The 12280-nt window shown below is 39.2% G+C and overlaps 1 protein-coding gene across 7 annotated transcripts in view; it reads right to left on the bottom strand.

Moving 5' to 3' along the window:
* usp54 (ubiquitin specific peptidase 54) overlaps positions 1 to 10877 on the bottom strand; it is a 74730-nt gene extending 63853 nt beyond the window's left edge. For 4 of the 7 annotated variants that reach the window (XM_004915929.4, XM_031906117.1, XM_004915930.4 and 1 more), the window contains exon 1: positions 10381 to 10871. The gene's annotated coding sequence lies outside the window, so the exon portion shown is untranslated. The other 3 variants (XM_018095874.2, XM_012966848.3, XM_031906119.1) reach the window with 2 other exon arrangements.
* Positions 10878 to 12280: the final 1403 nt, after the last annotated feature.

Here is a 12280-nt window from a genome sequence, read left to right as displayed (position 1 = left end):
ATCAAGGATAGTCAGACAGGCAAGGGTCAAACCGGGTAATCAATACAGCAGGATGAGACGAAATCGTCAAAACAGGAGAAATACTATCAGAATACAGGAACAAGAATGCACAAGGCTCAGGAAGGCACCAGGAATCGAATCCTATCACGGGCAATGAATGCAAGCAAAAGTCCCTTTAAATAGTTTGAATTTCGCGCCATTGCGCGATGACGTCATGACGCCAGCGTGCGTGCGCCTTTAAATTGCGGAAATGCGCGCGCGCACACACGTAGGAAGGAGCCGGCACAGGAGGAGAACGGCGCGGCGGGCGTCCCCGCCGATGGCAGCGCGGTGGGCGTCCCCGCCGCGCTGGTAAGTGTTTCATTACAAGTACATATATAAAACTCTATAAAGTAAGTAAGTTTAAGAAAGACACTACATGGAATGTGCTTACAACAGTACAATAAAAATATTACAAGTACTTCTCTAATTGAAAAAAAAATTTCTACCCATGAATGGACCAATAACCATTTTTATTTGAATTTGTGTTACGTGTTTCACTGATCACGGCACACACGTTCCTGAGGGTTACTACTCTAATAAAACCATTCAGTCTGTATTTCTATCCCCACCATTGGGCCAATGTCCGACAGAGCAATTTAGTCGCCTGTGATAGATCCTACCACGCCGACTAACTGCTCCGAACTGCCTTTCCACCAGCAACAAAAAGAGTCACTGGTGAAAAGGCCTATGCATCGCTTATGCTTTTCCAAGCATGGGCAACTAAATCGCTGTTGGACATTAGCCTTAGATAATAGTGTACATTACACAAAGCAAATATTAAATTAGCTAAAGAAAATGCACTTAAGCATCCAATGAGTCATATATATCTACCGTAGTTGCATTCACATAATTTCCACCTTTCATTGAAGGTACTTGTGTCAAAATACCCTCTTTGCAATCTCTTTAAATTGTGCTCAGCACCCCTCAGTCTTTCTTGCTTCCTGTTATGAATCGAGCACAGGTGCACCTATGGACGCAGTAGAGCTACCACCACCTTCTGGACCAAAAGCTCCAGGGTTCCCTTTAATGCCCAGCATTAATGGGCAGAGCATACCTGTGTCTAAAAAATCCAGGCACACAATTGGACTTAAAAAACATTTAGCACAATTGCATTCGATTTACATCAAAAATAGTGACACTTTCCTGTTCGAGTTTACCATGTCACTATACCTTTAATCGTTCCCTAAAGACCCATGTTTTTAATGAAAGAATAAAGTTTTTGTTTTAAGAACATCCTGTTGGTTCCTTTCGGTGCGTGGAATTCCCCACGCACCCACTCATTATCATCATCAAATTAGGTACACAAGTTTCCTGGTTAATTCTATGGATCTGGTAATTACAATTGCTAATGGGGAGTGTCATAAAACATTAATCTCCTAAAAAAGTAAGTAATTTGGATCTCCATACCTTAAGTTTACTATAAGATTATTCAAACAATAGGATTGTTTTGCCAGTAAAGATTAATTATATTTTAGCTGGGATCAAGTACAAGGTACTCTTATTATTTTAAGAATTAGAATTATTTGCTTATAATGGAGTCTATGGGAGATGGTCTTTCCATCAATTTGGAACTTTCTGGATAACGGGATTCCAGATAACAGATCCCATACCTGTACTAAAATACGATCTGATTCATTAATAAAATTAAAAATTGTAGTCACAGTATTTTCCCTTTAAATGCAGACTGCTAACCCATAAAATAACAAACTGTATAGTGGATGGTTAAAAAAACAATTTTTAATCTATAATTTTTCAGATATCTAATGCTATAATTTGTAGTTCCTCAACCACACAAATTTGGACTGCTGCAAACACCTAGCCATGCTGTGAGTCACAGACTGGTTTTCCCAGTGTAATAAACTGGTGCAGAAGTCAATGATTTGGAATTTCCAACATCAAAGCAACATGTCTGAGTTGTTTTTCAGGAAAAAATATGTTGACTAAGTGCCCTAATAAAACATTTTGCCTGAAAACCTAAAAAGAACATACATCTGTTTGTATCTGCCTACACAGGCATACTGCATACGCAGTTGTTGCAGTATTTACTGAATCATTCTTTGCCTGCCAGTCTCATTGTTATGAGTATGCTGTCAGACTAGACATTCCACTTCCTAAATGGTTTCATATAGATTTCTTGCTCTTTACTGTTTCACTTACATGTAATTAAATATTCTTGCCAAATTCTTGGCAATAATGTTTGATCTATATGTGGAAACAAAAATAGCTTTTATTTAAATCCCACTATAGTTAAGAAATACACCTATATTACAGGGAAATTCCCTTTTAAACCTTATTCTGCTAAATGCTCTTATAATGTTGCAGCATGGCACTAATAAACAAGCAGCGTGCCACATACCTAAAGTATACCCAAAATGCAGACCCTTCGGTGTTGACATGATAGATGGCAAGCAGCATGTAAATCGTTAATACATAGAGGGTTATGTAATTCTGCAAACTTTCCAAGGCCTAGAAACCAATCAGCAGGTTGCATCTACATGTCACCTGTTTGACAGCAAATATTTAATATGTTTGTGACATTTTCCATATTATTCACTACCCTTTAAATAGATGTTAACAATTTGCACTAATCGTATTGTAGAATTGTGTCACCCATGCCTCACCACAAACCTGCATTTTGGACCTGTGTTGCTCAAGCAACATGGCTCTTATCTGTGATGTTGCAGTAGACACCAATTTTCTTAGAATGTGGGCCAAAATCTTGATAGGCTGAGTACAAATGTAAACAACACCCCAGCCCATCAAGACTTCATCCTACCATTAAAGCTCAATGTCAAGTACTAAGACAATGAGAACAGAAGTTATGGCATGAGTCTGTAATGGAGAAAGAAGGGGAGCACTGTCCAGAAGTAAAATTACAGTTGGACAGTTTATTAAATGGATACTGACACCAGCCTGATAAATTTGGAAAACATCATTTTAAAGAAATTAAATATTTTTTAATATATCATAACATTGTCTTTGCATGAGCTTTATAATTTTGCCTTTAAAGTATTTGCCTGATGCTTTTGCATTACCTATCTGATCCCCTATAATTGTCTATGAGAGGGCTGCCATATTTGTGCAGCAGTAGTCCGTTATCATTAGAAGCTATAACTGCCATGTTGAGCAGGGACAAAACAAGTCAGGTTTGCAAAACAAGAGAGACAGCATGCAAATATTGCAGCTTTAATAACATGACCCCTCTTTGTTAAAAAAATCCACTTTGATCCATTATAAAATACTATGAAACAGTCAATGAAAAATATTGAATATTAGTTACAAATGTTTTAATCATAGTTAAGCATAATTTCCCCCCAATGTTTCATTAAGCAGGTCTCACAAATTAAACTAAATGGTCACTTTTATTTTGCACTCTTAATTATTTTGGACAGAGGATTTTGTTTAACTTTGGCTACTTAGATGTCCTGGCATGTGCCTAATAAATAACTGCTCCAACTTGACCAATGAGTATCGTGACCTTTGGAAATTAGGCTTTGGTGTGGGTCAGACTCGGGAAGTACATTTTTCCTCTGCTCCCAAATTTTCCTTGTCTTGGAACCTAAGGCGCACACCAAAGTACCATACAGAGTGGAAAGACACTGCTCCTACAATTGCAACATTTTGCTGGTTAGGGTTGGGTGCAGGTTCAGAATTTCCTGACCTGTACATTAATACTGCACAGTCCACATCTTCATGGAGAGAAACCTTCTTTTGTTGAGTCTAGAACTTTTATACTGGGGTCTTAACTAACAATAGTGGTATTTGCGATACAAACCAGGCAAAGACTGGATGACCATATTGGTTGGCCATTGTGAAGGTAAAGCTGATTAGACAATTCATATCTGCTGAACAACTAGATGTTGATTGGTCATTGTGTTTGATATCACAGCAGACAAGTAATGACATGTTTTATGTATGTGGTTAATGGCAGACTTGAATGCATGCAGTGGGTGGAACAATCAGTTGGTACACTATGGACCACAATGTTTTAGATTACATTACCTACAAATCCAGTCTGATCACTAATCAGCTTAAAGGAGAAAGAAACGTAAAAACTAAGTAAGCTTTATCAGAAAAGTCTATGTAAATACAGCCATAAGCACTCACTGAAATGCTGCACTGACTTCTCTGTCAAAAGATTTCTTGTGTCTGTAATTCATGCGCCAGAGACACACAGCTCTCTGCTGCTCCCCCCTCCCTCAAGAATGCTAAGGACTCACTCCCCCCCCCTTAGGAATGTGGATCTGAGCCAATCAGCAGGAAGCTGGACTCATACTCTAACTGAGCATGTACACTTGGTCTCGGTCTAGGAGTGAGGCATTATGGGAACTTTCTTTACACAGCTCAGCGTTTTTTTCTTCCTGTTTGGCTTCTGATCATCTGAACAGATGAAATATGGGGAGACTTAAGGGTACTATTGAGGCAACTGAAGGTATGCCTGCTGCTTGAGATTAACTCTTTATTAGCCTTTCCTTCTCCTTTAAGTGAATATGTCTAACAAGCTCTGTATCTTCGTGGAAAAGTAGCAGGAGCAAAACATCACATGTACCTTTGACCTACATCAAATTGTGCTGGGTCTACTTTAAAAGGCAGATCTGCAATATTTTACCCAAATTATAAGCAACCTATCAGATTTAGAATCACAGTCTTCATGAGTCATACATGTATATATACTTGTCTAGCTAACAACAATGATGTAATCTGCGCAGAATGTTAGAGCAGAAGGTAGCTTTAGAAAAGATAAAAACTAGGTGGTTACAAGAAAAATTGCTTTCTGTTCGAAGCCAAAAGTACCTTTCAGACTTATATTTAAAGCGGACTATACATCGGCTGGCATTGTTCCTGGAACCTAAACAATTGCCTACCTGAGCGACCAATGTCCGGTTGGTGGTTGTTCAGTTGTCTAATGGGATAGGTTGAAAACGTTGTGAAAAGTACCACATAGGACTGGTTAATGTGGTAGCCTTACCTATCCACTCTGCATTGGCCCCATTGCGATTCAGTCTCATCAGTAATTCCCCCCATTGGGCTGGCAATTTTAGGCAAATAAGAAATTGACTGAAACCTTCAACCAGATTTTCTGAGTGGCCAGCAGTGGTTTAGGAAGCAAATTTCAACCCTAGCCCACCTGACCTAAGGGTAAACCCTACTGTGCCAGGTTCATTTAGACCTGAATTTCTTGATGACAGCAGTGAGATGTCTTGTACATACTGTCAGCCAAATATGGCTGTCAGGGATTTTTTTTTTTTTTAAGTTTTTATTTATGCATTTTTCATTTAACATAAAAGTAAAAAAGGTCATCCAGGGGCCCCATATTGCATCAAATTTTTTAGGACAACTCCGTGCAAGGTAGGTCAGTTTCTGGTTGGTAAGAGTGTTGTTGCCTAGAGTTCTCCAGAATGGGAAGGTTGGGGGGGCTAAGGATTTCCATTGCAGTAGAATGGCCTTCTTGGCATAGTAGAGGAGCTGGAGGTAGCAGAGTCTAGAGGCTGTCAGATTTTTAATGTGAAATCTGCCCCTAGTAAATTTTACTAAATGGGGAAACATGCAGCAGAGACACATGAGAGTGTCTGAATAACATACATCTCTGTGTAAATGCGCCAATGAACCTGTACTTTGCAATGAAAGACACAGTTCCACAGGGTTCCAATAAGCCCATGGAAAGGCGCAGCTCTCTATTCCATATAAACACATTGACAAGACTGTAATCCATCTGTTAGTGCACACATGAAGCAGATTTCCCCCAGAAAAAGTACACAAGGGATATTTAGCCAAAATGTGCTCTGTGTGTGCACTGACAGATAACAGGTATGGGTTAAGGACAGTGGTTTTGCTGTTTCTCGGCCTGTGAAAAGCCTTAAGTGATATATCTATGAAGATTCGCATTCATCCAGGTCATGATATACAGTATCTGGTAGAATTAAAGTCTAAAACAACTGGACTTTTCTTGACTCAAATGGATACATGTTGTAATGAGTTAATAAGTGTGATGGGTAACTTACTGCTCTCATCTGGCACAGCAGCCATTAGCTGAGCCTTATCTGCATTTTCCTTCCACCTTACAAAATCCTGTTTGAGATGGGAAGCTTACCCTAAAGGTATACATTTTTTAATATAAATTATCCATACACATACCTACACATCCAAACAATATTTGGGATTAGCGGTGAGCGAATTTTTTTGCAGGCATGGATTTGCAGCGAATCTCCGCATTTCGGCATTGTTTTGCGAAACTTAAGCGCAAATTTGCCGTGTGTCAAAACAGTATCCCCATAATGAATACTTTGATAGGCCAATATTGATAAAAACTATTAATGAAACTTGCCCAATTGAAATTATATATATATATATATATATATATATATATATATGTAAATATTGCTCTTTTACATTTTACCTTGATCCACCATTTAGTGATGGGCTGTGTGCTCCCTCAGAGATCACATGACCAGAAATAATGCAGCTTCAACTGTAACAGGAAGAAGCGTAGGAGTAAAAGACAGAACTTTGTCTATTAATTGTCTGACGTGACCTAACATGTATGTGTGCAGTTTGTGTACACCGTAAATAGTATAATTCCAGGGGCGGCCCTAAATACTTAAAATGGCAGTTTTCTATTGAGGCTTACCAGTTGGCATATACTACTAAAAAAAATATATATTATTATAAAAATTGTTTATTTAGATGAAGCACATATGGACTGTTCTATGTGATTTATTTTCAGAGAGACCTAAATTGTTTGGGGGTATCGTTTTCCTTTATGATTTTTTTTTCTTGGCTGAATGCTAAATACACCATAAAAGATTTTGCCGAATCTAAAGCATACTTTGCATGCTTCAATTTGAGCAAAATATAAGTGTTTGGTTCACACACAGGATAGTAATACAGTAGCAGGCACCTCTGGGTAAAGGGCCTTTACTGTAGACCAGTGACCGTGGGCCTAACCTGTGAGTGAGGACTGTTTTCTACAAATAACATTAGAAAAAAATGAACTTGTATTTTCCTTTTTAGTTACTCATTACTGATGAACTAGCTTCAAGAATTTTACTATTCTCTCATTATTTCAGTCACAGTTTTAAAACTGGGGGTTTTTGCTTACAAACTTTTCTGAAAGTTTTTGCTTTTTACTTTCTTTATTCATTGTGGGGGAAGATATATAGAAGACATAACCTAATACGTTATATACTGGTTTCCCCTCTGTCTTTTAATTTCTATTCTTTCTTCTCTCATTTCTCTCTAATACCATTTGGTACCAGGGTACCAGACTGCTTGAAATCACATTGCAGCACTATCTGATTTGGCCAGTTGTACCAAATTGTAGCATGCAAGAACTCCGATACAGCTAGAGGTGTTGTAGTTCACGTTCTGGACATCCAAGCTTAGGCTACTGGATGCACTTACTACTACTGTGCCAATCCCTGCAATCATAACTGGTTGATGATAATGCCCAGAAATGCATTTCTGATCAAATCCATAACCCTCCAAACATGTATGTGTGCCCTTGCTATGTTTGTGTACACCATGAATCGTATGATTCCAGAGGGTACCTCTTAGTACTTAAAATGGCAATTTTCTATTTAGGTTTAACCAATGACACATACTGCTGAAAAACTATATTTTTATTTAAATTGATTATTTTTATGAAGCAGGGTTTTATATGAGATGTTCTATTCAATCTACATTGTTTGGAGTATAGTTTTGCTTTAACCATAGAGTCTACTCCAATATTATATAAAATTACTGATTCCGCTGTTACTATGCCATCCTGAATCCAAGTGACTGTGGATCAGCACTTACATGTGTCAGCTAAGTACAGGCGTGAGATCCGTTATCCAGAATACTCAGCACTTGCGGTTTTCCAGATGAGAGGTCTTTGTGTAGTTTGGATCGCCATACCATACTAAAAATAAATTAACCCAACTGTACCTTTTTTTTTTATTACAAAGAAAATTTAATTGTTTGATAAAATGGAGTCTATGGGACTCTGTGTTTCTGGATAAAGGATCCCATACCTGCCCAACTTTACCTTTCATCAACATATTGACACAAAAAAAGTTGTATCCACACAATCCATTATTACATTGTATAAGGGCAGTAGCATATCCACCCCTGGTGTGGGGGATTTGACTGCACCAGGACTAACATCCCCTCAGGACCAGCTGTGCCACCGGTGTAGAAGTGTCCGCACATTTTGCACCTGGGTCCGGCCAAGGTTAGTTACATTACTGCATACAGATCAAGGTTTTCTCTACCACTTATAATTGGTGCTCAGTATTAAAGCACACAGTGGAGTATCAATACATGAAAAAGACTCTGCGGTGGCGGCCGGCCCAGACCATGGGGTCTACTCCCACTATAGCTCTAAGAAATTCCCCCTCCCCAGCCTCTCTCTTACCTACCTGGCGTGAGGGGCTGGGAAGCAGAGAACACAAGCAGGCAGGTGGGCAAGCCTGTGGGTGGAGGGAGGATCAGGTAGGTGTGTGCGGACCCCTTCAAAGTTTGGCCTATGAGCAGTGCCGGATTTCAGTTTGGGGCACCAAATTTATTTATAATAAATCTGAGGTCTTGCAATCAGATGCATTCTACTAGCTATGCCTTGTATTTGAACCCCAACTCTGTAGTGCACCACAAGAGATGATGGTGTTTTATAAATAATAAAGCATGCAGACCTTCCTCCCTTTCTACTCTCTATGTTTCCCCTCTCTTATTTCTTTCAACCTACAATTTTCTGCCTACCTGCTTTTGCTTAGACTTTAATCTATTACAGTCTTACAAAGCTCTACTTCCCCACTCTGCATTTGTTACATAATGATTATAATACATGAGACTATATAGGAAATTGTCTGTACAAGTGTGAAATGTTGTAACTATATTCTTTGGATGCTTTATTATTACGACAATAAACAAGTTTAATACAAAAAAAAATAAAGCATGCAGACTATTTTTCATTAAAAACATTTCCACACAAGTCCAGGATACATATTGTAGCATTAACAGTAAATGGATCAAATAAAAATACATCTGTTAATAGTAGCAATAATGCTAATTTCAGAGCGATTTCTTTAAAAACAAATTCTCAGAGGAAAAACAAACAGTGTGCAATCTTTCTAGCTACAACAGACCAACTGCATAGAAAATAAAGTCTTCCCAACAGTCAGCAACAGAATGCTCCCAATGTAAAATACAGTTAAAAACGAACAAATCAGCATCAGAAGTTATCCATAAGGGGAGGATGCAACAGAATGATTTCCCCAGAACATAAATATTTTATTATTTCACTCACACTCATATGCAGAAGCCTCAACGTTCTCTGACATATTAAAAACCAGGGAGGTTACTTGCAGTCATGGGCTTCCTAAAGCCAATGTGCAGCACTGCTTTCCGACTTACACAGGTTATGTAACAGCAGCCGCATCCATGTTGATTCTGTTTTTCCGAATTAAACGTAAGCCTTCACAACATGAATTGCTTTTCAAGGTTGCTACATGCATAGGCAAAGGCTTATATTTATTGCTAACGATTACTGCAATAAATTGTTATTATGAGTGCTGATGTATGGAAAGAGATAAAGATTTACCAGGACTAAAGATAAACAAACCGGGCCCAGCACAAGCATGGCATCTGAATAAAATACCCTGATTTGCAACAAACTGTTCTCACTCAATGTATCAAGCAATTGCCAGCACTGACACTGCCTATTCTAATATTACATATATAGCAAAAACAAACTGTGTTAGAAATAACATGTATAATGGCTTTGTTGTCACAATCATAATAAGGCTCTTGGGCCTAGATAGTAAACAAGTATCATCAGTAAATATCCTGCACTTCTAAATAAATACTTGAATGTTATAAAAATATGGCAGATGGTACTGATGTGCATGTTACTTATTACTAGGTAAGGCTGTGGTGCAGGGATAACAATGCCATAACACAGTGGCCTAAGCAGTTTTAATACTCACTAAAGCACAAGTCTGACTGAAATAAACATAACATAATCCTAGTTCCAGTATGGCCATAGGAAGCACACAAGAAGCAAGGCAGAGTGATGCTAAGCCTCATAGGCAGGCAGGGAGAGAGAGGGGATTAGGGAGAGTCAGGTCACATTGCTGCAGTGTTGAGCCGTTACGGTGCAGATAGGGTTAATGACAGTGACGTCGATACACAATCAAACATTTGGGAAGTAAATAATGACGTCTGCACAGCACATCTCCCTACCTGCTGTGTTTTAACTTGGGACAAGCGACAGCGTGTCACCTTGAAACTGCCTTCCTACGCATCTGCAGGAGCTGCACAGCCCTGACTGACTGAGGCACCATTGCTGCTTCTGATACTCACACCAAGCGCAGGCAGTCCCCTCCGTGCCCTGTGCATCCTCCCATCTGGAACAATGCAATTAAGGAAATAGCTCGCTCTGCATCCGTATTTTCCCCTCTTCCCTCCCGGGCAGGTCTCGTTAGGAAGATGACATCATCCCTTCAGACATGCACCTGATTCTCAGGATGCGGCCCCTCCTCCCACACACAGGTCATTGTTTTTCTTAAAGGAACAGCTTAGTGTTCCAGAAAAGCACCTTCCCGGGGTTTGGCGTGTGATCGCTTCCTTTGGGGGGAAAGCTACGGCTCAGTGGGGAAGTGCCTGGCGGTGCAGCTGCAAATGCAGGTCAATGCTGGAGCGAATCCTGCAGGCAGTGACGATAGCACTCATGCACATACTAATGGTAGCTCGGTGCAACCACATGCCCACTGCTTTAGTCACACAGATAAAATGGACTCTGCCTGGACAGCTCAGTTTAATGCCCCTGCTGAACCGACGCAAAATGGGAGCGAATTTCCACATGGCAGTTATCTGCTGATACCTATGTAAAATGTATTTCGAAGAAAAATACACAGAAGGCAATAAAATTGCTTCACTGTGAATTATTTGCAGTTGCACTCTCATTCTGTCCAGTGGTAAACAGCCCATAGAAGTCATTTACTAAAAGTATGCGAAGAACAAAATATTGATAACATTTTTGTACCCAAACTACAGCATTTTTCTCAAGGGGGTTTATGAATTACCTGCTACTTGAGGCAGCTGGCCCAATTCCCTGCCTACACGGTTCTGCAGTATGAATGGGGGGGGGGCATATAGCATCACAGACTAATTCCTCTTACAAAAAAAGAGTTGGATTTCTGAGTAAAAATAATGTTTCTAGGGTGTTTGCTGGTAAAGTGTCATCTGCAGCAAAGTTTCCACCCTTTATCACCAGTCTCTATGATCAACAGTCTTAAAATATAATAAAATAAAAACACACAAATATCATTCATGAAGGCAAAGGTTCCCTTCTATTCTATAACAACTAGTGGTTACCACTTAATACAATAGATGTGCATGTGTCTGTTGTGTAGTAAATATTTCAAACATTCTATGCAGGTGTACACACAAACGGTATTAATAAAATAGCACGTTGGTGGTGTACATGTACCCTTGGGTGTGAACAACAACGTGAAGTTCATGTGTGAAAGGAGCACCAAGTTGACTGAATAAAAAAGTGCTGTAGAGTATTGTGAACAGTTAAATACATCCACAATAAAAGAGTTCACACACAAAAAGTTATACGCTGCAACTTTCAACATTCCAGGCAGAATATAATTGGATAAATTTGCTGATGCATTTAGGTGTGCTCAAACACACAAAAAAAATTGCCTATGTGTAAGAGCCCAACAGTAGGTAGAATTTACTGGTCAGCTGTTTGAAAACATACCTCCGATTGATTATGAAACACAGGAAGAAATCGCCAGCGCTCGGTCTAATCCATGTTGTTGAATTGACCAGCTGCTTAGAAGCACCTTTTTGCCAGCACTTGTTCTAACCCATGTTCTGGATTTGACCAGCTGCTAGAAAGGATAAAAAGCCATTATTTGTACACAAGGAGAAAGATTGCTAGTGCTCAGTTTGCCTTTAAAATATTGTTTGTTTGTTTTTTTTTACAAAAAATAAGGTGTTGTACCACAAAATATGTACGCTCACATGCCACATTAAGTCCTACACTGCCTATTAGTATTCTAAATCTGTAGTGCAATTAAAATCAAGTCCCCAAGCAAACAGAGTGACAGAGTAGTAAAACCATGTTGCACTTACCCTTAGCAAAGGAGCTGTAGTGAGCAAGCAGGGAGCTCTTAATCTGTCGGATAATTGGCACACAAGCTAACATATTTTCGCCAAAGTGCAGTAATAACACCTCATTTTTTAAAAC

The sequence above is a fragment of the Xenopus tropicalis genome, chromosome 7, assembly GCF_000004195.4.
Source record: "Xenopus tropicalis strain Nigerian chromosome 7, UCB_Xtro_10.0, whole genome shotgun sequence".
Taxonomy (NCBI): Eukaryota; Metazoa; Chordata; class Amphibia; order Anura; family Pipidae; genus Xenopus; species Xenopus tropicalis.
Note: the sequence above shows the minus strand (reverse complement) of the source record. Positions and strands in the feature narration are given on the sequence as shown.